Source organism: Bactrocera dorsalis, chromosome 6 (assembly GCF_023373825.1).
Source record: "Bactrocera dorsalis isolate Fly_Bdor chromosome 6, ASM2337382v1, whole genome shotgun sequence".
In the NCBI taxonomy this organism is placed as follows: domain Eukaryota; kingdom Metazoa; phylum Arthropoda; class Insecta; order Diptera; family Tephritidae; genus Bactrocera; species Bactrocera dorsalis.
This window is the reverse complement of record NC_064308.1, coordinates 9,625,068-9,651,922: the sequence shown is the minus strand read 5'-3', so window position 1 is coordinate 9,651,922 and position 26,855 is coordinate 9,625,068. Positions and strand designations below refer to the sequence as shown.

Here is a 26,855-nt window from a genome sequence, read left to right as displayed (position 1 = left end):
TTTCTATGGCATATACATACATACATACATATGTATATTATTTCTTTGGCACATTTGTCTGTATGTTACGAAAACAAATGCGAGCCACATACATATGTACATACATTCATAATAACAAGTGTCGCACGCATCTTTCGCATCTCCGTTGTCACGGACAATCAATGGCCGAAACTCAAAGAGTCAGGCCCGGAACACATAGAGCGGGGCACGCTGTAAGCGACATCTGTCAAATATTAAAATACACACGTTCTTATGGACACAGTTATGTAGTTGTGCAGCTGTCTAAATAACTGTGTCGTTAAGAATGTGTGTATTTCAATATCAGATTCAGATGGCGCTTGCAGTCTGTCGCGTTCTATGTGTTCAGCACATCAATCTGTCGAAGCATTGACGCGACTAGACGCGAAAGAAACTAACAAACGATCGCCGATTGTTACCGCTTCCCTTGCTGCTGTAACAGCTTCGCCTTCCAACGTGCGTAAATATGTATGCATATGTATGAACTTGCATAAGGAGCATGCATGCATGTGTTTATGTCTTCATATTCATATTCATGCATACATATATTTATGTCTCTTCATATTCTTGCGTATGTGAGACAGAGAACATAATGTATTTTGTACACATTTTCGGTGTCAAAATGAAACAAAATATAAACAAGCAAAACGAAATTCTTCGTTGGGAGTCTCTTCATATTCTCTTCTTCGGCATAAATGCCTTGTCATCATATGCCGTAAATACATATATTTCTGTCACTTCATATTCTCGGTTAGAATATGTGAGAGAATTGTAAACAATGTTAAAATTGCGAGGCGAATTCCGACCTTACATACAATGTTAACAAATTTTATGTTCTCTGTCTATACTTTTAAGTTCTCTGGTTCTTGCAAATTTGTTTACATGCACACATAATTACATATGTATGTACGTGAATATGCGCGACCGCTTGGTCTTTTAATATGTACATATGTTAAATGCAATGTTGTAAATTTGGCAACGCGGTGAGCCTTCTCTATATTATACGTTCTCTGCGTTCGCTTCGCCTGATCACACTTTTCGTTGCGCGATCGTCAGCTTACTCCCCAAGCCAATTACCGTTCGCCTCGCCTGATCACACTTTTCGTTACACGTTCGCCTGATCACACTTTTCGTCACGCGTTCGTCAGCTTACTCCCCAAGCCAAGCGCGCCTAAAGAAGTTTTACTTCAATTACTCCCCAAGCCAAGAGTAAGCCCCCTTGTCTTTCATTGGTATCAGGCTAAGTGATATATCTAGATTTTAACTCCAAAATTGATGAAAATACTCTCTTTGTAATCTTGTAAAGCGTTTCACCATCTCCTACACCAAACAGTGTAGCTACTTTCCGAATCGCCGCACTTTCACCCGATGAACCCAAACGATATAAGGTTATAGCTAACTGTAGTTCTACTGAAAATTGCCTAATGGATTGAGCGTTGTTAAACGGTGCACTGTCTTTGATCAAGGACAATAGTAAATTAATCTCTTGAGACTTAACGTTAGTCCTCCATTTCAAACACTTAGGCACATTTTGATAATTTCCGCAATGGTTCGATAAGATAATTGTATCATACAATTCATCCATAGCTTTCCAATAGCTAACGTCGTCTAAAAAGTTCAAATTTTTGATTTTTTAAGTTTGAAAAAGTGAAATAAGCAATTACCATTCAAATGTAGTAATATATTAGAAGCAGCTTCTTCAATTGTAAAATTAACGAGTTTTTTGTTTCTCAGAAATTTGTGGCACTTTTAAAAAATAGATTCGTTAATCTTTCGCAATTTGTTTTGTACATTGGCCGAATCAGCCGTTCATATATCATTAAATTCTGCAATGGGTGCTCTCGTGCCAATGTATATTTCGGTATAGTATTTTTGCAATCTGCAATCTTGCAAGAGCAAGCGAATACCCCTATTATATACAGTCAAGAAAAAAAGTCTAAATGCACTCCTCAATTTTGATGTACCACAAAATTAGGAGCGATATTTGAAAAAAGAATTATATCAACATTTAAGGCACTAATAACAAATATTATTTGTAGGAAAAAAAAATATGTTAAAACATAATAATAAGCGAGAAATGCAGCAGCATGGCAGCTCTTATTGCTTTATCTTAAAGAACAAGTCCTTGAGAACATTTTTTCAAATTTTCATAGAGATTCGAGCAGTAAAAAAAAGTTACAGCACTTCTAACCGCGCGCCTCGTCACGGCCCCAAACCCGAGCGGTTTCGCTTTAAACGCGAATATCTCCAAATGGTGCTTTTTGAAAAATGACTTTGCGGTGCCATGGATTGGCGGAAAACTACTGAAGCGATTTTATTCAAACTTTTTTGGCCGTAATGAATTTTTTAGCGAAATTTCTAGTGACCAAAAAGTTAATTTTTTGCATAAAACGTTCCCGTGTGCACAAAAAAAAATCATAAAAACGATTGTTCAAGCACAAGGAATTACACTAAACTAATGAAATTTGTTTACTTTTATGGTTTCAGTTGACTTGTTCGACCTGGGGAATTTTCATCGCAAGGCTCATTCAAAAAAAGGCCTCTAAGGGAAACAGCCACCCCTTAAAAACGATTTGATATTTTACCACGAAATTTCGCACAAACATGGTTAATAAAGTATACTATCAAAAAATAAAAACATTCGTGTTATGAAATAATTATACCTAAAAAATCCAAACTTTCCATTTTTTCTTCGACAAAGAAGGTATATAACCCCTTAACATCAAAGAGAAAATTAAGAGGAAAGAAAGCCTAATAACAGTTATCATTGATCTCCCTATTTTAAATTACAAACAATGCAATTATTTAAGTGGACAAAGCGATAATTATAGTGGAGTTCCTTTTACCTTGGTCAATGAAAATGGATAATCGAAAAGAAATATAAGTTACAGTTAGAAATATTAAGGTAAATCTTCGAAAACAAAACAAATCGTGTGAAGAAATTGCTAAGGCCGTGAAATTAAGTCATGCTACTGTACAAACGATCATTAGAAATTATAATAATACCAATAGTACCGAGACTAAGCCTCGGTCTGATGAACATAAGAAACTTTAAAGATCAACCAGGATCTAAAAATAAATGCCCCAAAATTAGCGAAACACATCGAAATGAAAATGAAAGGAAAACCAAATAAACCCATTTTATTTACTAAAGTTTCACATAGACTCATAAAGTTATAAATTATAACGATCCGATAACTTGGGTTTGGGAAATCAATGAACTTTCCAACAAGTTAACGATCCGAAGCATACTGCGCACGTTGTTCGACACTGGCTTCAATACTATGCTCCAAGACAGCTGAATTCCCCACCCCAGTCACCAGATTTAAGCCCAATGGAACAAATTTGGGACGTTTTGGAAAAATCAATACGAAAATTGGCAAGAAGTAGCCGTGAAACATTAAAAACCGGCCTCATTCGTGCTTGGGCCGAAATAACACCCAATATAACGGAGAATATGGTGGCATCAATGTCTCGACCAAATACTAAAAGATATAAAATTATCATTTTTTTTTAATTTCTTTTAAAGAATACTAAGTTTTTGTGGTTGTATCTACAGTTTTTCCCATGAATTTTTAATGTTTTTTATTGTTGGCTTTATTATGTAAGTGAATTTCTTTTTTAAAAGTGCCTTAAATATTGACACTATTTTTTCCCCTTCAAGAAAATGTCCCTAAGAGGATTTTTCGAAATTCAAATTATTTTTCGAGGTACTGCTCATTTTGTGACGCGCCGACAAAACCGTTTCGCAGCCCGTGACAACTTTAAACTCGTTTATCTCATAACTACTTTTCTAAAAACGGTGTGCATCAAGTTCTACTCAACCGATTCACATGAAATTTAACACAGAGCTTTCTTATACGTTATAGTATCGCACCACGAAGAGCTTTCGAAAGAATTTTTTTTTAATACCGAACCACAAAAAACGGAAAATACGAAACTTTTTTTTCATACCTTCACCATTTTGTAATTTTTTTTTCAAAAACGTTTCGTAGTGCGATAACTACACTTTTACTCTTCACCCATTTCGCATAAATTTTCATTTTAGGTCATGGAAAGGATTTATATCCTGTACACCAGGACAAGCCATTGTTTCATCAGTCTCTACTTCGGTGAATTTTTTTAAATTTAATTCTTTTTCTTATTTTATTTATGTTTTGTATTCTTAGAATATCAATAAAAAGCATGTAAAAAAAATGGAACGTCAAAATAATTTTTTATTTTTTTTATTGCGTCAAAAATTACCTAAAATTCGGGCTTCTAAACCAGAATCCTTAATATTTGTGGCGCGATTCTGTAAACAGTCTCTAGTCAAGAATGATAGAAACAAAGATTGCGCAATGACGAGTTCAAATTTTGTTCATTCTTCGCATCTACGTCACGGTTGACGAACGTACAATCAGCTGATTTTCAGTTGTTTGTTTTTCTTTGCAATAAGAAGCAATTTTATATTGCAGGCATACAAAAACATGAATATCATCAAAAGTTAACATCAATATTAGTGAATATTAATAAAAGATATCAATATATGTGATTATTTTATAGTGAACATTTACCTACATATTTATTTAAATGAATTTTCATTGTATTATTTAATTTTGTCTCTTTGCTGTGTTTGTTTCAACCATATACATTTATGTAAATAAATAGATTGAATGTTTGTAACCAAGTATCAATTTATTTTCTTATTTTCTTTTTTTGCTATACATATGTTCAATTAAGTTTTTATTTAAGGAACGAATTCTAAAATACTTTCTAGCTCTGAAAAACAATTCTTTTACTTTTGAGCTACAATCGGCTCTATGACACCTGGAGCTACGTCAATTTTCTTTGACCACCATTGCAGAGTGCGCACCCCTGGTAGAAGAAAGTTGTTTCTCCTTAGAAGTTTGTACGCTTTCGGGCTCGTTGAATATAACGTGATCGACTTATTTTTATGTCTTCTTCTTTCCAATTCCGCCGTTTGTTTCCATCCCTTAATTTTTCAATCTATGTATGTGTAATGAACTTTAATATATTTTGCAGTATACTATTTAGAATTTGGGCACTTACCTGGCCGTTGGTGAAAATGCAGCTAAGTTTTTGCTCCAAATTATTTCAGTGGAATTCCGCGGTTTTAATGGAAATCCTGAGGTGTTTAATTTTTGCTAACTGCTCGTTTTTGAACTTTTTCAAAGTACTAACAACACTATGCAGCCTTTGTCAAAAAATAATAAGAAATACACATACTTATGTAATATCAAGTAAGGAAGGGCTAAGTTCGGGTGTCACCGAACATTTTATACTCTCGCATGATAAAGTAATAATCGACATTTCATTATCCGTCATTTACATATTTTTTTATTTTGCTGTAAAATTAATTAGATTAGTAGTTCCTGAGATATGGTTTTTGGTCCATAAGTGGGCGACGCCACGCCCATTTTCAATTTTTAAAAAAAGCCTGGGTGCAGCTTCCTTCTGCCATTTCTTCCGTAAAATTTAGTGTTTCTGACGTTTTTTGTTAGTCGGTTAACGCACTTTTAGTGATTTTCAACATAACCTTTGCATGGGAGGTGGGCGATTCATATTTGAACTGTATATGGAAATGCCTGAAGGAAACGACTCTATAGAGTTTGGTTGACATAGCTATAGTAGTTTCCGAGATATGTACAAAAAACTTAGTAGGGGGCGGGGCCACGCCCACTTTCCCTCGTTCACTGCCTGACCCATTTGCTTTGCTTCCTTATTCAGTCTGGAGAAAGCAGAACTAACTAACTAAAAGTAAAATTATTGTAATCAAGATGATATAATTATCCATTTCAAACTGCAAGTTTCTTTCGAACGCTTTTGGCGCGAAGTGCATTTCACAAATGCATGCATTTTTAACATTGTTTTTGTCTTTACGACGACATTGTTTTAGTACTGTTTTATCTTTAGGGAAATAGAAAAATCTCCATTTCGTAGCACAACTTTTACCATTATTATTATTGCATCCGAACACTGCGCAACGCATATTAAAAAATTTAAAATTTCACAATTAATACAACACTTGAAAACACAATTCGAATTCATTTTCAAAGCGCAGGCGAATATAAGTCAACCGTGACGTCAGCAAAAACAGCTGACTGAAAGCAAACATGCGCATTGCGTAATCTCTTTCTCTATCATTCTTGGTCTCTAGTCACTATTTGAGACATTTTGAGGTAAAGTCTCAATTTGTGACTAGTTACTGTTCACCAAACAGTCTCTAACGTTATACCATGTTCCGACCGACTCTTAATCACATGTTTTCGGCTGTTGAATGGCTTATCCCATTAATCTTATAAATTTATCAAGATTTCGCCATACAAAAATGACAAATCAAAATCACTTCATTGAAGTGGTTTGAAACTGATCCACACTAAATCTCTCTGTGCGACTCTGATTTTGCTCCATTTACTTGCCCGCATTGAAAATATGTTACATTCTCACAGCTGATTTAGACACTACAAAGGGAAAAAATGTAAACAAACAAATTTTTTTTAAAGCAATAAATCTAATTTCACCTGAAAATCGACTTGCCACATGAGAAAATGCGTCCATTATTTCGATTATATGGAAAATATTTAAAAGAATACGGCTTTTATTAAAAAGTACTATATGACAATGTTTTCTTTTGATAAATATTGCGCGATGTGAATTCTTGAATTGCAAAAACAGCTGTTCTTTCATCTTTCCAACGGCAGTGAGAACGGGCTGTTGTCTTAAAATATTATCTCAAATTTGAGACCTGACAAAGGTCACAAAACTAAAAAGAGCTCTGGTTTCCATTTTGAATCTACTGAATAGATATCATCATTGATATTAATCGATTGCCATTTTTTTATATTTTGTAAGCAACTCAAACACGAAAAGGGTTAAAATAAATCAATATTACATAAATTTATATTTTCATTGGTAATTATGTTTTTTGACTGTGTTATAGAAAATTTTATATTTGTTATTGACATATTTATTTTCATTCAAGTGTAAAAACATCTCTGAATAATGAAATGTAATAGATTATGTGACTGTCACTTTGCAAAATCGTCTCAAGTCACAAAAATAGTCACTACCTTAATATCTCAAATTTAGAGACTTGTGAGTGTATCACAGCACAGAATCGGGGGAAACTTTAATATACCATCATACTATTTCAGGGTTATGCTCCAGATTAAGAATATATATAATTTGCCGCTGTAAACTTATAGTTTTCGAGATATTTGCGTTTAAAGTTTAAAATTTTATTTTGCAATTTTTCGATTTATAGTAGCTCTTTCTTTCATATTATGCACTTCTTATACACTTACACTTCATAACATTGTTTCTAAATATTTATTTTATATTAATTATTTAGATATTTGCTTAAAATGAGTATTTTATTTTTCACTAAACAAGTAGGCACAATAACATAAGTGTTCCGTGTTGTCAAATAATAAGTGTTACCATATCCAAACGATTGAAAACAATAAAAATAAATAAAAAAAAACTCAAACACAGGAAACAAATACCATCTTCTGAAATAAAATTTTCCATTGCTATAAAAACGATCGTGATTGCCGAAGAACAGATTGTTCGTGTTGCATCAGATCAGTTGACGCTGGCGGCTACTCGAATTAATTAACAATGTTGTCTATGCTGAACTGAATTGATTTGATTGTGTTTTTGGCACGACTGTTCTGATTTTATCACACTCGTTGCAGCTCTCTGATACGCATACATTAAATAATACAGGCTTCGCTTGTCCAACACAGTTCGGTTGCGACAAGCACCTTTCCGGCATCAGAAGACCCCAACAGTGCCACTGTTATTTAATGTTAGGCATTTTATGTTTGCGACACATTTTTGTTTTTGTGATTACTCCTTCCTCTTCCACGAAGGAAATACATTTTTCTCTGCGACCGAATGATTGGATTATTTTGCAATATTGCAAATTGATTTTACTTCCGACGCTTTGAGGACATTTGTTCGCCTTACCACACCTCGGCTGGTTGACGGCTCGATACAATCTATTTAAATGCCTTAAGCAATATTTTGTATCAATTTAAAACTTATGTTAATTTACCTGATGAAATTGCACTCATATTTTAAATATACCTTAATTTTTAATACTGGATACAGACGTCAATGCGGAATTCAAATGAAATGAATGTGAAACCAAATTCCAAACGGGGGAAAAATAAACGGTACATTGTTTAGTTGTGACAGTACCCGTTATAAAAAATGCAGTTTAAAAGGGGGAAACGCGGAATTGATAAATGTGAAGATAATGACAAAACGGACAAACAAAAAGAAACGGTACATTGTTTAATTGTAACAATGCCCGTTTTAGAAAATGTGGTTTAAAGAGGGTGATATACCCTATTTAACATAACTTTTAGATTTCTTTTACGCATTGGCAGCCTTCGACCGCACTTCACAAAAAAAAAAACGAGAGTGTGCTTATGACCGCACGACTGAAGTAAAACTTCTTTCTCTCTATCTATGTGTATATATATGAATGTGTGTGTGCAATATATACATGTATGCACATATACATATATTTATTTCCTACAAATATTTAAATTTATTTTATGTTTTCATTAGTAAATTAATATTTTTGCATAGATCTTTTATTTTTTTGCATTGTTTTATTCGTTATTTTCATTATTGGGTACATCAGTAATTACTGTGGTTGATTGTAAAACCGAGACAATAGGCTTATGATACGAGAAATACGATACATATATTTTAGAATTAAAATTATACAGAAATCTAGAAAAAAATGCATCGATTGTTGTTCCATGTCTTGTAGTTGGCTCATTACGGTCATTATTCATTTGTAATTCTAATTTATCTCGTAGAAAGTTTCTCAAGAGTTGTCCATCTTCGGATGCGAAATTGATATTGAAATCTCTTGCTAAGATTAGTGGCAACGTATGATAGTTTTCTCCTAGTTCTTCAGAACCTACTCGACCATAAATCATAAGTCTTCTGTATATAAACTTTATGATATTATTAACTGTGTTATTGGGCGGCATGTAAACAACTACCATTATGATGTTTGTTCCATCGCCCAAAACACGGGAAAAATTAGGAAAAATTATTTTAATTTTATTTCTCTTTATTTTTATTTAAATAAAGTAATATTTCAAATAAATTATATTTATTTCCACTATTACGAAGTGAAGATGTGCAAAATGAACTTCATTTCTTCAAAGAAAATTGATGACCTTCATGAAATGTGCATATTCGCATTATTTCGTTATCATTTCCATATTTGTACCAATAGAATTTCTATGGCATATACATACATACATACATATGTATATTATTTCTTTGGCACATTTGTCTGTATGTTACGAAAACAAATGCGAGCCACATACATATGTACATACATTCATAATAACAAGTGTCGCACGCATCTTTCGCATCTCCGTTGTCACGGACAATCAATGGCCGAAACTCAAAGAGTCAGGCCCGGAACACATAGAGCGGGGCACGCTGTAAGCGACATCTGTCAAATATTAAAATACACACGTTCTTATGGACACAGTTATGTAGTTGTGCAGCTGTCTAAATAACTGTGTCGTTAAGAATGTGTGTATTTCAATATCAGATTCAGATGGCGCTTGCAGTCTGTCGCGTTCTATGTGTTCAGCACATCAATCTGTCGAAGCATTGACGCGACTAGACGCGAAAGAAACTAACAAACGATCGCCGATTGTTACCGCTTCCCTTGCTGCTGTAACAGCTTCGCCTTCCAACGTGCGTAAATATGTATGCATATGTATGAACTTGCATAAGGAGCATGCATGCATGTGTTTATGTCTTCATATTCATATTCATGCATACATATATTTATGTCTCTTCATATTCTTGCGTATGTGAGACAGAGAACATAATGTATTTTGTACACATTTTCGGTGTCAAAATGAAACAAAATATAAACAAGCAAAACGAAATTCTTCGTTGGGAGTCTCTTCATATTCTCTTCTTCGGCATAAATGCCTTGTCATCATATGCCGTAAATACATATATTTCTGTCACTTCATATTCTCGGTTAGAATATGTGAGAGAATTGTAAACAATGTTAAAATTGCGAGGCGAATTCCGACCTTACATACAATGTTAACAAATTTTATGTTCTCTGTCTATACTTTTAAGTTCTCTGGTTCTTGCAAATTTGTTTACATGCACACATAATTACATATGTATGTACGTGAATATGCGCGACCGCTTGGTCTTTTAATATGTACATATGTTAAATGCAATGTTGTAAATTTGGCAACGCGGTGAGCCTTCTCTATATTATACGTTCTCTGCGTTCGCTTCGCCTGATCACACTTTTCGTTGCGCGATCGTCAGCTTACTCCCCAAGCCAATTACCGTTCGCCTCGCCTGATCACACTTTTCGTTACACGTTCGCCTGATCACACTTTTCGTCACGCGTTCGTCAGCTTACTCCCCAAGCCAAGCGCGCCTAAAGAAGTTTTACTTCAATTACTCCCCAAGCCAAGAGTAAGCCCCCTTGTCTTTCATTGGTATCAGGCTAAGTGATATATCTAGATTTTAACTCCAAAATTGATGAAAATACTCTCTTTGTAATCTTGTAAAGCGTTTCACCATCTCCTACACCAAACAGTGTAGCTACTTTCCGAATCGCCGCACTTTCACCCGATGAACCCAAACGATATAAGGTTATAGCTAACTGTAGTTCTACTGAAAATTGCCTAATGGATTGAGCGTTGTTAAATGGTGCACTGTCTTTGATCAAGGACAATAGTAAATTAATCTCTTGAGACTTAACGTTAGTCCTCCATTTCAAACACTTAGGCACATTTTGATAATTTCCGCAATGGTTCGATAAGATAATTGTATCATACAATTCATCCATAGCTTTCCAATAGCTAACGTCGTCTAAAAAGTTCAAATTTTTGATTTTTTAAGTTTGAAAAAGTGAAATAAGCAATTACCATTCAAATGTAGTAATATATTAGAAGCAGCTTCTTCAATTGTAAAATTAACGAGTTTTTTGTTTCTCAGAAATTTGTGGCACTTTTAAAAAATAGATTCGTTAATCTTTCGCAATTTGTTTTGTACATTGGCCGAATCAGCCGTTCATATATCATTAAATTCTGCAATGGGTGCTCTCGTGCCAATGTATATTTCGGTATAGTATTTTTGCAATCTGCAATCTTGCAAGAGCAAGCGAATACCCCTATTATATACAGTCAAGAAAAAAAGTCTAAATGCACTCCTCAATTTTGATGTACCACAAAATTAGGAGCGATATTTGAAAAAAGAATTATATCAACATTTAAGGCACTAATAACAAATATTATTTGTAGGAAAAAAAAATATGTTAAAACATAATAATAAGCGAGAAATGCAGCAGCATGGCAGCTCTTATTGCTTTATCTTAAAGAACAAGTCCTTGAGAACATTTTTTCAAATTTTCATAGAGATTCGAGCAGTAAAAAAAAGTTACAGCACTTCTAACCGCGCGCCTCGTCACGGCCCCAAACCCGAGCGGTTTCGCTTTAAACGCGAATATCTCCAAATGGTGCTTTTTGAAAAATGACTTTGCGGTGCCATGGATTGGCGGAAAACTACTGAAGCGATTTTATTCAAACTTTTTTGGCCGTAATGAATTTTTTAGCGAAATTTCTAGTGACCAAAAAGTTAATTTTTTGCATAAAACGTTCCCGTGTGCACAAAAAAAAATCATAAAAACGATTGTTCAAGCACAAGGAATTACACTAAACTAATGAAATTTGTTTACTTTTATGGTTTCAGTTGACTTGTTCGACCTGGGGAATTTTCATCGCAAGGCTCATTCAAAAAAAGGCCTCTAAGGGAAACAGCCACCCCTTAAAAACGATTTGATATTTTACCACGAAATTTCGCACAAACATGGTTAATAAAGTATACTATCAAAAAATAAAAACATTCGTGTTATGAAATAATTATACCTAAAAAATCCAAACTTTCCATTTTTTCTTCGACAAAGAAGGTATATAACCCCTTAACATCAAAGAGAAAATTAAGAGGAAAGAAAGCCTAATAACAGTTATCATTGATCTCCCTATTTTAAATTACAAACAATGCAATTATTTAAGTGGACAAAGCGATAATTATAGTGGAGTTCCTTTTACCTTGGTCAATGAAAATGGATAATCGAAAAGAAATATAAGTTACAGTTAGAAATATTAAGGTAAATCTTCGAAAACAAAACAAATCGTGTGAAGAAATTGCTAAGGCCGTGAAATTAAGTCATGCTACTGTACAAACGATCATTAGAAATTATAATAATACCAATAGTAGCGAGACTAAGCCTCGGTCTGATGAACATAAGAAACTTTAAAGATCAACCAGGATCTAAAAATAAATGCCCCAAAATTAGCGAAACACATCGAAATGAAAATGAAAGGAAAACCAAATAAACCCATTTTATTTACTAAAGTTTCACATAGACTCATAAAGTTATAAATTATAACGATCCGATAACTTGGGTTTGGGAAATCAATGAACTTTCCAACAAGTTAACGATCCGAAGCATACTGCGCACGTTGTTCGACACTGGCTTCAATACTATGCTCCAAGACAGCTGAATTCCCCACCCCAGTCACCAGATTTAAGCCCAATGGAACAAATTTGGGACGTTTTGGAAAAATCAATACGAAAATTGGCAAGAAGTAGCCGTGAAACATTAAAAACCGGCCTCATTCGTGCTTGGGCCGAAATAACACCCAATATAACGGAGAATATGGTGGCATCAATGTCTCGACCAAATACTAAAAGATATAAAATTATCATTTTTTTTTAATTTCTTTTAAAGAATACTAAGTTTTTGTGGTTGTATCTACAGTTTTTCCCATGAATTTTTAATGTTTTTTATTGTTGGCTTTATTATGTAAGTGAATTTCTTTTTTAAAAGTGCCTTAAATATTGACACTATTTTTTCCCCTTCAAGAAAATGTCCCTAAGAGGATTTTTCGAAATTCAAATTATTTTTCGAGGTACTGCTCATTTTGTGACGCGCCGACAAAACCGTTTCGCAGCCCGTGACAACTTTAAACTCGTTTATCTCATAACTACTTTTCTAAAAACGGTGTGCATCAAGTTCTACTCAACCGATTCACATGAAATTTAACACAGAGCTTTCTTATACGTTATAGTATCGCACCACGAAGAGCTTTCGAAAGAATTTTTTTTTAATACCGAACCACAAAAAACGGAAAATACGAAACTTTTTTTTCATACCTTCACCATTTTGTAATTTTTTTTTCAAAAACGTTTCGTAGTGCGATAACTACACTTTTACTCTTCACCCATTTCGCATAAATTTTCATTTTAGGTCATGGAAAGGATTTATATCCTGTACACCAGGACAAGCCATTGTTTCATCAGTCTCTACTTCGGTGAATTTTTTTAAATTTAATTCTTTTTCTTATTTTATTTATGTTTTGTATTCTTAGAATATCAATAAAAAGCATGTAAAAAAAATGGAACGTCAAAATAATTTTTTATTTTTTTTATTGCGTCAAAAATTACCTAAAATTCGGGCTTCTAAACCAGAATCCTTAATATTTGTGGCGCGATTCTGTAAACAGTCTCTAGTCAAGAATGATAGAAACAAAGATTGCGCAATGACGAGTTCAAATTTTGTTCATTCTTCGCATCTACGTCACGGTTGACGAACGTACAATCAGCTGATTTTCAGTTGTTTGTTTTTCTTTGCAATAAGAAGCAATTTTATATTGCAGGCATACAAAAACATGAATATCATCAAAAGTTAACATCAATATTAGTGAATATTAATAAAAGATATCAATATATGTGATTATTTTATAGTGAACATTTACCTACATATTTATTTAAATGAATTTTCATTGTATTATTTAATTTTGTCTCTTTGCTGTGTTTGTTTCAACCATATACATTTATGTAAATAAATAGATTGAATGTTTGTAACCAAGTATCAATTTATTTTCTTATTTTCTTTTTTTGCTATACATATGTTCAATTAAGTTTTTATTTAAGGAACGAATTCTAAAATACTTTCTAGCTCTGAAAAACAATTCTTTTACTTTTGAGCTACAATCGGCTCTATGACACCTGGAGCTACGTCAATTTTCTTTAACCACCATTGCAGAGTGCGCACCCCTGGTAGAAGAAAGTTGTTTCTCCTTAGAAGTTTGTACGCTTTCGGGCTCGTTGAATATAACGTGATCGACTTATTTTTATGTCTTCTTCTTTCCAATTCCGCCGTTTGTTTCCATCCCTTAATTTTTCAATCTATGTATGTGTAATGAACTTTAATATATTTTGCAGTATACTATTTAGAATTTGGGCACTTACCTGGCCGTTGGTGAAAATGCAGCTAAGTTTTTGCTCCAAATTATTTCAGTGGAATTCCGCGGTTTTAATGGAAATCCTGAGGTGTTTAATTTTTGCTAACTGCTCGTTTTTGAACTTTTTCAAAGTACTAACAACACTATGCAGCCTTTGTCAAAAAATAATAAGAAATACACATACTTATGTAATATCAAGTAAGGAAGGGCTAAGTTCGGGTGTCACCGAACATTTTATACTCTCGCATGATAAAGTAATAATCGACATTTCATTATCCGTCATTTACATATTTTTTTATTTTGCTGTAAAATTAATTAGATTAGTAGTTCCTGAGATATGGTTTTTGGTCCATAAGTGGGCGACACCACGCCCATTTTCAATTTTTAAAAAAAGCCTGGGTGCAGCTTCCTTCTGCCATTTCTTCCGTAAAATTTAGTGTTTCTGACGTTTTTTGTTAGTCGGTTAACGCACTTTTAGTGATTTTCAACATAACCTTTGCATGGGAGGTGGGCGATTCATATTTGAACTGTATATGGAAATGCCTGAAGGAAACGACTCTATAGAGTTTGGTTGACATAGCTATAGTAGTTTCCGAGATATGTACAAAAAACTTAGTAGGGGGCGGGGCCACGCCCACTTTCCCTCGTTCACTGCCTGACCCATTTGCTTTGCTTCCTTATTCAGTCTGGAGAAAGCAGAACTAACTAACTAAAAGTAAAATTATTGTAATCAAGATGATATAATTATCCATTTCAAACTGCAAGTTTCTTTCGAACGCTTTTGGCGCGAAGTGCATTTCACAAATGCATGCATTTTTAACATTGTTTTTGTCTTTACGACGACATTGTTTTAGTACTGTTTTATCTTTAGGGAAATAGAAAAATCTCCATTTCGTAGCACAACTTTTACCATTATTATTATTGCATCCGAACACTGCGCAACGCATATTAAAAAATTTAAAATTTCACAATTAATACAACACTTGAAAACACAATTCGAATTCATTTTCAAAGCGCAGGCGAATATAAGTCAACCGTGACGTCAGCAAAAACAGCTGACTGAAAGCAAACATGCGCATTGCGTAATCTCTTTCTCTATCATTCTTGGTCTCTAGTCACTATTTGAGACATTTTGAGGTAAAGTCTCAATTTGTGACTAGTTACTGTTCACCAAACAGTCTCTAACGTTATACCATGTTCCGACCGACTCTTAATCACATGTTTTCGGCTGTTGAATGGCTTATCCCATTAATCTTATAAATTTATCAAGATTTCGCCATACAAAAATGACAAATCAAAATCACTTCATTGAAGTGGTTTGAAACTGATCCACACTAAATCTCTCTGTGCGACTCTGATTTTGCTCCATTTACTTGCCCGCATTGAAAATATGTTACATTCTCACAGCTGATTTAGACACTACAAAGGGAAAAAATGTAAACAAACAAATTTTTTTTAAAGCAATAAATCTAATTTCACCTGAAAATCGACTTGCCACATGAGAAAATGCGTCCATTATTTCGATTATATGGAAAATATTTAAAAGAATACGGCTTTTATTAAAAAGTACTATATGACAATGTTTTCTTTTGATAAATATTGCGCGATGTGAATTCTTGAATTGCAAAAACAGCTGTTCTTTCATCTTTCCAACGGCAGTGAGAACGGGCTGTTGTCTTAAAATATTATCTCAAATTTGAGACCTGACAAAGGTCACAAAACTAAAAAGAGCTCTGGTTTCCATTTTGAATCTACTGAATAGATATCATCATTGATATTAATCGATTGCCATTTTTTTATATTTTGTAAGCAACTCAAACACGAAAAGGGTTAAAATAAATCAATATTACATAAATTTATATTTTCATTGGTAATTATGTTTTTTGACTGTGTTATAGAAAATTTTATATTTGTTATTGACATATTTATTTTCATTCAAGTGTAAAAACATCTCTGAATAATGAAATGTAATAGATTATGTGACTGTCACTTTGCAAAATCGTCTCAAGTCACAAAAATAGTCACTACCTTAATATCTCAAATTTAGAGACTTGTGAGTGTATCACAGCACAGAATCGGGGGAAACTTTAATATACCATCATACTATTTCAGGGTTATGCTCCAGATTAAGAATATATATAATTTGCCGCTGTAAACTTATAGTTTTCGAGATATTTGCGTTTAAAGTTTAAAATTTTATTTTGCAATTTTTCGATTTATAGTAGCTCTTTCTTTCATATTATGCACTTCTTATACACTTACACTTCATAACATTGTTTCTAAATATTTATTTTATATTAATTATTTAGATATTTGCTTAAAATGAGTATTTTATTTTTCACTAAACAAGTAGGCACAATAACATAAGTGTTCCGTGTTGTCAAATAATAAGTGTTACCATATCCAAACGATTGAAAACAATAAAAATAAATAAAAAAAAACTCAAACACAGGAAACAAATACCATCTTCTGAAATAAAATTTTCCATTGCTATAAAAACGATCGTGATTGCCGAAGAACAGATTGTTCGTGTTGCATCAGATCAGTTGACGCTGGCGGCTACTCGAATTAATTAACAATGTTGTCTATGCTGAACTGAATTGATTTGATTGTGTTTTTGGCACGACTGTTCTGATTTTATCACACTCGTTGCAGCTCTCTGATACGCATACATTAAATAATACAGGCTTCGCTTGTCCAACACAGTTCGGTTGCGACAAGCACCTTTCCGGCATCAGAAGACCCCAACAGTGCCACTGTTATTTAATGTTAGGCATTTTATGTTTGCGACACATTTTTGTTTTTGTGATTACTCCTTCCTCTTCCACGAAGGAAATACATTTTTCTCTGCGACCGAATGATTGGATTATTTTGCAATATTGCAAATTGATTTTACTTCCGACGCTTTGAGGACATTTGTTCGCCTTACCACACCTCGGCTGGTTGACGGCTCGATACAATCTATTTAAATGCCTTAAGCAATATTTTGTATCAATTTAAAACTTATGTTAATTTACCTGATGAAATTGCACTCATATTTTAAATATACCTTAATTTTTAATACTGGATACAGACGTCAATGCGGAATTCAAATGAAATGAATGTGAAACCAAATTCCAAACGGGGGAAAAATAAACGGTACATTGTTTAGTTGTGACAGTACCCGTTATAAAAAATGCAGTTTAAAAGGGGGAAACGCGGAATTGATAAATGTGAAGATAATGACAAAACGGACAAACAAAAAGAAACGGTACATTGTTTAATTGTAACAATGCCCGTTTTAGAAAATGTGGTTTAAAGAGGGTGATATACCCTATTTAACATAACTTTTAGATTTCTTTTACGCATTGGCAGCCTTCGACCGCACTTCACAAAAAAAAAAACGAGAGTGTGCTTATGACCGCACGACTGAAGTAAAACTTCTTTCTCTCTATCTATGTGTATATATATGAATGTGTGTGTGCAATATATACATGTATGCACATATACATATATTTATTTCCTACAAATATTTAAATTTATTTTATGTTTTCATTAGTAAATTAATATTTTTGCATAGATCTTTTATTTTTTTGCATTGTTTTATTCGTTATTTTCATTATTGGGTACATCAGTAATTACTGTGGTTGATTGTAAAACCGAGACAATAGGCTTATGATACGAGAAATACGATACATATATTTTAGAATTAAAATTATACAGAAATCTAGAAAAAAATGCATCGATTGTTGTTCCATGTCTTGTAGTTGGCTCATTACGGTCATTATTCATTTGTAATTCTAATTTATCTCGTAGAAAGTTTCTCAAGAGTTGTCCATCTTCGGATGCGAAATTGATATTGAAATCTCTTGCTAAGATTAGTGGCAACGTATGATAGTTTTCTCCTAGTTCTTCAGAACCTACTCGACCATAAATCATAAGTCTTCTGTATATAAACTTTATGATATTATTAACTGTGTTATTGGGCGGCATGTAAACAACTACCATTATGATGTTTGTTCCATCGCCCAAAACACGGGAAAAATTAGGAAAAATTATTTTAATTTTATTTCTCTTTATTTTTATTTAAATAAAGTAATATTTCAAATAAATTATATTTATTTCCACTATTACAAAGTGAAGATGTGCAAAATGAACTTCATTTCTTCAAAGAAAATTGATGACCTTCATGAAATGTGCATATTCGCATTATTTCGTTATCATTTCCATATTTGTACCAATAGAATTTCTATGGCATATACATACATACATACATATGTATATTATTTCTTTGGCACATTTGTCTGTATGTTACGAAAACAAATGCGAGCCACATACATATGTACATACATTCATAATAACAAGTGTCGCACGCATCTTTCGCATCTCCGTTGTCACGGACAATCAATGGCCGAAACTCAAAGAGTCACGCCCGGACACGACATCTGTCAAATATTAAAATACATACGTTCTTATGGACACAGTTATGTAGTTGTGCAGCTGTCTAAATAACTGTGTCGTTAAGAATGTGTGTATTTCAATATTAGATTCAGATGGCGCTTGCAGTCTGTCGCGTTCTATGTGTTCAGCACATCAATCTGTCGAAGCATTGACGCGACGAGACGCGAAAGAAACTAACAAACGATCGGCGATTGTTACCGCTTCGGCGATTGTTACCGCTGTAACAGCTTCGCCTTCCAACGTGCGTAAATATGTATGCATATGTATGAACTTGCATAAGGAGCATGCATGCATGTGTTTATGTCTTCATATTCATATTCATGCATACATATATTTATGTCTCTTCATATTCTTGCGTATGTGAGACAGAGAACATAATGTATTTTGTACACATTTTCGGTGTCAAAATGAAACAAAATATAAACAAGCAGAACGAAATTCTTCGTTGGGAGTCTCTTTATATTCTCTTCTTCGGCATATATGCCTTGTCATCATCACACTTTTCGTTACACGTTCGCCTGATCACACTTTTCGTTACGCGTTCGTCAGCTTACTCCCCAAGCCAAGCGCGCCTAAAGAAGTTTTACTTCAACAAGCAAAACGAAATTCTTCGTTGGGAGTATCTTCATATTCTCTTCTTCGGCATATATGTACGCCTTGTCATCATATGCCGTAAATACATATATTTCTGTCTCTTCATATTCTCGGTTAGAATATGTGAGAGAATTGTAAACAATGTTAAAACTGCGAGGCGAATTCCGACCTTACATACAATGTTAACAAATTTTATGTTCTCTGTCTATACTTTTAAGTTCTCTGGTTCTTGCAAATTTGTTTACATGCACACATAATTACATATGTATGTACGTGAATATGCGCGACCGCTTGGTCTTTTAATATGTACATATGTGTTGACGCCGCCCCCGCCCAATTTCTTTTGCCACGTCTGTATCGGCAGATCAGTCTTTTCTCTTTTTCGAAGTTTTAATTCGCGCGCAACTAAACACTAACTAAATAGTTGCGCGCTCTCTCCTTTTGCGACCACTTGGCGATACAGACGTAGGTAAGTGTTGATCCAATTTGTTTATAATTAAATATTTTTGTTATATGAAACCTTTTGTTTTATTTAACATTTTGTGGAATATATTGCGCCAACCGTTTCCCCACGGCCAACCACATCTTTGGAACGAGCAAGCACCGTGCTCCACCACCCGAATTATTATTGGTCCTTCGAGCCGGATAACAGGTAACAAGTGAATTTTATTTAAAGTGAAAGTGCATAATTTGCCCGCTTTAGCAACTCGCAAGTTACAGCCAAACATATTTTGGATTTGTGCTCTGCAAGCTATAAGGCAATAGATTGTACAAAAACCATTGTGCTGTGTGAAGTGGAGACCAAAACTTATTTTTGGCACTCTACCCACAAAATTAACGCACAAGATTGCAGGTAGTATTGTACTTCATTTAAGTACAACAACAAATACACTTGGCAAATGCACTTATTTCACTTTGCAAAAAAAACGCATTACTCTGTTATTCGAGAAAATATTATAAATTTCTTGGACGCACAAAATCGTCTGGAGCGTCAAAAATCTCTCTCGGTTTTTTGGCTTTTCTTATAGTCAATTTGAGTTTAGTCGCTCAACTCTGCCTTCCCATATATTGCTCGAATAGCAATAAAGGCAAGCAGCAATAACGCAGCTGCAGTTTCGCGAGTGCAAACAAAAAAAAATATACAAAATTAAAAGTGAAGTGAGCGAAGGCAACAAAGCCAAACAGCTAAGACAAGCAGCAAAGTGAGAGCAGCAAAGGAGAGCAGCCGAGGCCAAGCAGCAAAGGCAAAACAGCACAGGCCAAGCAGCAAAAGTGAGAGCGGCATACCAGCATAGGCAAAGCAGCAGAGGCAAGGCAGCGCAGCAGCCATTCCAGAAGGACAGCAACAAGCGGAATAGTGCAGTGATAAATTAGAATAACCCAGTGAACAAAAGTGAATGTGAATAAAATCAAATAAGTGATTGTGAATTTATTCAATATTTGTATTGTATTTGTACATTTAAAATAATTGCTTGTGAATTTATTCAATTATTTGTATTGTATTTGTACATTTTAACAAAGCAATTAAGCACAAATCAATTTTGTTTGTGTACATAGTTGAAGACTAGGCGTGCAAGTGCATTGGGCCGATTACCCAGCAAGCACATTGAAAATAAATTTGGGAAAATTACTTTGCGGAAATACTTCACTAAATTTGCAAGTGCAAGTACAAGTGCATTGGGCCGATTACCCAGCAAGCACATTCGAATTAAATTTGAAAAAAATATTTTGAAAAAAAATACTTCACTAAATTTATTACTTTTTTTGTTCGTTCGAAAATTCACTCTTCACTAAGAAACAACGCACTACTAATTTATAACTTGTCCGAATTGGTTATAACTTTTGAACTTTTGCAACATATTTGCAAATATTTTTAAATTTCAATTTCAAGTTTTAGATCCGATTTTGTGCAACATTTTTGCAGTTCCGGTTCAACTTTCGAACATAATGGAATCCATCAGAGCCTTTACCACAGCTGCAGACGCTCTACTGGAGTTTGAGGAGTCTTTTACTCCAACAGCAAACAACCAAAGTGCCTATTCTCTTGAAGTACAACAAGCTGAACTAAAATCTCTGTGGGCAGAGGTAAAGTCAGAATACAAGTTGTGTTTGACAAAAGTGGATCCTTCTGACACAAGATCAATTGACGACATTAAACTTAAATATACAAGCTGTTACCACGCTTATGTGTGTTGCGCGGCCTTGATGGGCGAACACATGCACAACCTCACGGCGTTCAACCAAAGCCCTACTTCCAATTCGACAGTTATTCAACCTGAACGGTTACAACAAACTGTAGAACCCGTGAGGTATACCATCAATCTACCGCCATGTGATACCGAAATATTTCATGGCGATGTTTTACAATGGCCCTCATTTAGGGATTTATTTGCCGCTATATATGGGAATAACCCAAGGCTATCTCCGGTAGAAAAATTATTCCATTTAAATCAAAAAACGCGAGGTGAGGCAAAAGCTATCGTTTCCAAAGCGCCACTGACGAATGACGGATTCGCATTGGCTTGGAACAATTTGTTGTGTAGGTATGAAAACAAGCGAGTGCTTGTCAACACACAATTGAATTTATTATTCAAGCTTCCGCACATTTCTACAGAATCTGAGACCGAACTCAGAAATTTACAGCGAGAGATTAATAGCTGCATTTCAGCTTTACAAATACATGGCATCAATACAGATAGCTGGGATGCCATATTTACGCACTTGTGTTCTATCCGACTGCCGGACTATACACTGTCGCTTTGGGAACAATCTCTGGATTCGGATTCAGAGATCCCAAAATGGGTTGAGTTAGACAAGTTTCTAACCAAACGGGTTAAAACTCTTGAGAGAGTATCAAACCTCAAAGGCGAGTTGATTACTCAACCCAATATTAAGTCGGCTGATTGTGAAGGTCGGATACCAACCTTGCAATCAAGGATTGGATCCAGGCCCATCAACTCCCATCACGCCAAGACAAACAATACCAGATGTAAACTGTGCTCATCTCAATCGCACATTTTGAAAACTTGTCAAAGATTCATTGAGATGCAGCCTAACGCACGGTTAAATGCTGTCAGAAAACTCCACGTCTGCCTTAACTGTTTATCGGACTCACGTGAAGTCAAAAATTGTAAAAGTCTGTTTAATTGTAATAAATGTAAACAGAGACATCACTCTATGATTCACCGGGATCAGAGTGAGGATATAGCTAGATATCTGACAGCACAGACACTACTGAGATTTCTACTAAATCTCATGTGGCCTCCATTAAGGCCAATATTTCAAATGTGCCTACCAGACGAAGCATGCTCTTAGGTACAGCCATGGTGACCATATGTCACAACGAAAGCACTTTCACTGTCAGAGCCCTGATTGATTCGGGATCTGAAGCAACCTTTGTAAGCAATAGTCTACAAAAACGCTTACATTTGGCAATCAAAAAGGTCAGCGCGCGAGTTTCAGGATTGAATAATACCGTATCAGGACAAGTTCAATCGGTATGCTCGATCACAATTGGCTCGCCCCGTAACAAAGGTTTGAAACTAGAAGCTGAAGCTTTGGTACTGCCAAAATTGACTGGACTGCTTCCATCCAGATCAATTAACTCTTCAATTTTAAAAAGGCTACCTAATATCCCCTTAGCGGATAATAATTTCTATACGAGTCAAAAGGTTGACTTGTTGATCGGAGCGGATCTTTACCCGAAAATCATACTAAATGGGGTAAAATCGAAAATCTTCGGATCCCTCGTTGCACAACGTACGGTGTTCGGTTGGGTTTTAACAGGTTCCGTTCCCTCCGAAGAAACAAAAATAAATGGCAAAGGCGACAGACAAAATTCAACAATAACACAAAATCATTTTTGTAGAGTAAATAATACTAATTTTATATTTACACAACAGAAACAACATCAGCAGAAGCACCAGCTACAACGGGATCAAAGTAACGATGATGGCGAAACAAATGATGCGCCCGGCTCATCGAATCACACCGATACGCATGGTAGCGTCGGTGTGCCGACACTGCCTGCAGCAGCGCTATCTCTGTCAGCAACATCCGTAGGCAGCACACCGCCGAGCAGCGCTGAAGCGACAAATACCAACAATTTCGCTTATTACACGGGCGCCGCTGAAACGGTGGCAGCAACGGCTGTCACAGCTGCAACGCACCGACATGCTGACGCAGCAACGCCACCACTACCACCCCAATCACAATCGTTGCCGCCATCATCAGCTGTGGCGGCCTCATCAGCAACAGCGCACTATCCACCATCACATCAGCAACACTATGCCACGAGCAACACAGTGGCGCCACTGTCGGATACCTTTCACCACCAGCAGATGCAGCTACAGCTACAACAACAGTACGGGCAGCGTTATCAAGTGCAAACAGCCCATTATCACCAGCAACAGCAGGCGCCGCCGTCGCCATCGCAGCAGGAAAACCAATCAGCAACGTCAGTGACGTCACAACAGCCGTCTACACAATACCAACATGTGCCGACCACAACAACAACAGTAAAAATAAAGTGCACTGGCTGCCAACGCCTCTCACATTCACCACCTACCCAGGATCGAGTTAGACTCGAGTCGTCTCGCCGACCTCGGAAGGTGGTGACTTCTATGCAAATTGGCGGCATGGCAATGACCGACTAAGGTTCGATTCATCTCAGCGGCATTTCCTGGACCGAACCTGACTCGATTCGTCTCGTCGGCCACCCCATCTGCAAAGAAGACGTGGAATAGGAAGTGCAGGAGCCAGTTAGTTAAGTTAGTTTTAAGTAATTGATTGTAAACTGCATTTGCAGTAATACTGCAAGGCGAGGAGAGTGTTGACGCCGCCCCCGCCAATTACCGTTCGCCTCGCCTGCTCACACTTTTCGTTACACGTTCGCCTGATCACACTTTTCGTCACGCGTTCGTCAGCTTACTCCCCAAGCCAAGCGCGCCTAAAGAAGTTTTACTTCAATTACTCCCCAAGCCAAGCGCGCGTAAAGAAGTTTTACTTCAAAAAAACCCTGGCCGATCCCACACCAGGGTAAACATTAGTCCATTCGCGTCCGACTTCTTTCTGCAAAAAAAACCCTGGTCGATCAAAAATCATGATATAAAGATACGAGGGCTGCTATATATATGTCTGGCTTAATAATGAAAATTTTGAAATAAATATGTAGAAAAACTGTAGTGAAGTGTAAGTGTATAAAAAGTGCGTATTGTGAAGGAAAGAGTTACGATAAATCGAGAAATTGCAGAATAAAATTTGCGAAATTTTCAGCTTTAAATACAAATATCTCGAAAACTAAACTTTGCGGCGGCTATCATTATACATACATACATATTCTTCATCTGGAGCATCAGCTCTATCCAACCATACCACTTTTAACTCTGAAGTCGTGGGATGGTATGCTAAAGCCGGCCCCAGAATCCCACATTTATAGTGCCCATACACGACACACAAGGGCGTTCGATCGTATATATGCATACGAGGTGTGTTCAAAAAGTATCGCGAATCGTAACTGACAGTTTTCTTCGATTGCAGGGGCGTGGTGCATCATGAGTTCTTGCCACAGGGAAGAACGGTCAATAAGGAATATTATCTGCAAGTTATGCGCAATTTGCGCGAAGCAATCCGCCAGAAACGCCCGGATTTGTGGAAGAACAAAAATTGGCTTTTGCACCACGATAACGCCCCTGCTCACACATCGTTGCTTGTGCGCGACTTTTTGGCCACAACACACTAATGATGCCGCAGCCACCGTATTCCCCAGATCTAGCCCCCTGTGACTTTTTCTTGTTCCCTAAACTGAAGAGGCCCATGAAAGGGCGACGTTACGCTTCTTTGACTTTGAACAACAAATTTTTTTTTACTTTGAAGGGAACAAAATAAATATTCATGAATAAATAAATAATTTTTGAAAAAACACAAAATTCGCGATACTTTTTGAACACACCTCGTATGTGTTTGAAGTGAGTAGACGGGTTTCTTTGCAGTCCCTGAATATTTCGCGAAATCTCATAACTATAATTAGTGAAAGTGACATATGTAGGGGGCCATCCATAAATTACGTCACACGAATTTAAGGACTTTAACCCCTCCCCCCGTCCTTGTCACAAGCTGTCACATATGCTACATGATCTTTTAAATAAGTATAAGTTTTAAATAAGTATGACTCGACATTAGGGCAATAACTATTTAGCATATGGAACTTGTTTCAGATGGGATGATGCTTGGAGATTTAATAATATCTGTAGTAATAATGGCGCAAACTTAGCGTCGTTGTCATCACTCGCTGTGAGTCCATAACCTTCTGATGTCTGTTTAATTAACACAGGTGGTGCTAAAAATCCTTCTTTTAATAATTTCCAAAGACTAGAACGTCTTACACCTCAACATGCAATAGTTTCACATTTAACTACGAGTATTTGTAAAAAATATTGTGACTCACGTACATGATTAGCATACCAAGTAGCATTATTTTTCAACATCAAAGCCTGTTCAATATCCAATCCAGTAACAATTGGTGCAACACATTCAGCAACGACTGGAAAATTATCAATGACTAATTTGCTCCAAATGTCAGCCAACACATTGCCCGCACTTTCGAAGTTTCGTTTTTCTAGATCTAAGCCAGTTGTTCGATTACTTGAATTAAAATGTGACCCAAAATCATCATGATTTAATAGTACACCAGTGAGTTCCTCCTTCAATATAATAATAATATAATAATATTATATTGAATATAAATTGCATCTAAATGAAAATCTTTAAAATGTTGTAAAACTGAAACTATAACGCGGGAGATAATTTTGTAACTTTGATTAAAATTATAATATAAAATAAAATAAAGTACGATTCGCAGAAGAGCCCCAATATTTACAACTTTATTGTAACGAACCCTGGTCACGGTGAGTATACCTCAGCAAGTTATACTTGTAAGAAGCAGGGACAGTAAGAAGCTTCGTTACAACTTAAGTATTAAAAACAAAGATTGTGTGTATAAATGTTTAATTTTTTTTGTTTACCTATAAATTTCACGTTTGTACATCACAAATTTTGAAATGTGATGTCAAAAAGCTTTTGACTCCTCCTGCCCCTTGTCACACAATGTCACTTCTGAATTTTCATTTTTACTTACTTGCCCCTTTTCGTGGTAAATTTACACAAATAAAACTTAAATTAGATATAACAGCGAAACAAAACGTGCACTTAATTTAATCTGCCGTTTTGTTTTGCTCGATCAGCTGTTTCTCCTTTTTCGTTTTTCCTTCTTCGCTTTGCCTTTGGTTATGACATTGCCAACCATTAAAAAAGCAAATAAGGTTTTAGGACAAAGGACTGAATATACCCATTGACAGGTGTTCCCAACAATTTTCTGGCAGAGATATGGCCTCTGAAAATAGTTTGGGAAGTGCACCAGAGAATCCTTTTCGGAGGAATTCAAAGATATTGAGAACACCTCCAAAAGATAAA

The 26,855-nt window shown here is 35.4% G+C and overlaps 2 long non-coding RNA genes across 3 annotated transcripts; both read right to left on the bottom strand.

The window, feature by feature from the left end:
- Positions 1-522: 522 nt before the first annotated feature.
- Positions 523-7,325, bottom strand: LOC125779223 (uncharacterized). Its single transcript, XR_007423192.1, has 2 exons — positions 5,071-7,325; positions 523-5,007 (listed from the first exon to the last, which is right to left on the bottom strand). It is a non-coding gene; the product is annotated as an uncharacterized LOC125779223 (long non-coding RNA).
- A 2,485-nt stretch (positions 7,326-9,810) lies between these two features.
- LOC125779225 (uncharacterized) lies at positions 9,811-26,081 on the bottom strand. 2 transcript variants are annotated; one of them, XR_007423194.1, is made up of 3 exons: positions 25,835-26,081; positions 14,359-14,503; positions 9,811-14,295 (listed from the first exon to the last, which is right to left on the bottom strand). It is a non-coding gene; the product is annotated as an uncharacterized LOC125779225 (long non-coding RNA). The 2 variants fall into 2 exon arrangements; XR_007423195.1 differs by lacking the exon at positions 25,835-26,081 and having other exon boundaries at positions 14,359-17,845.
- Between the last annotated feature and the right edge of the window lie 774 nt (positions 26,082-26,855).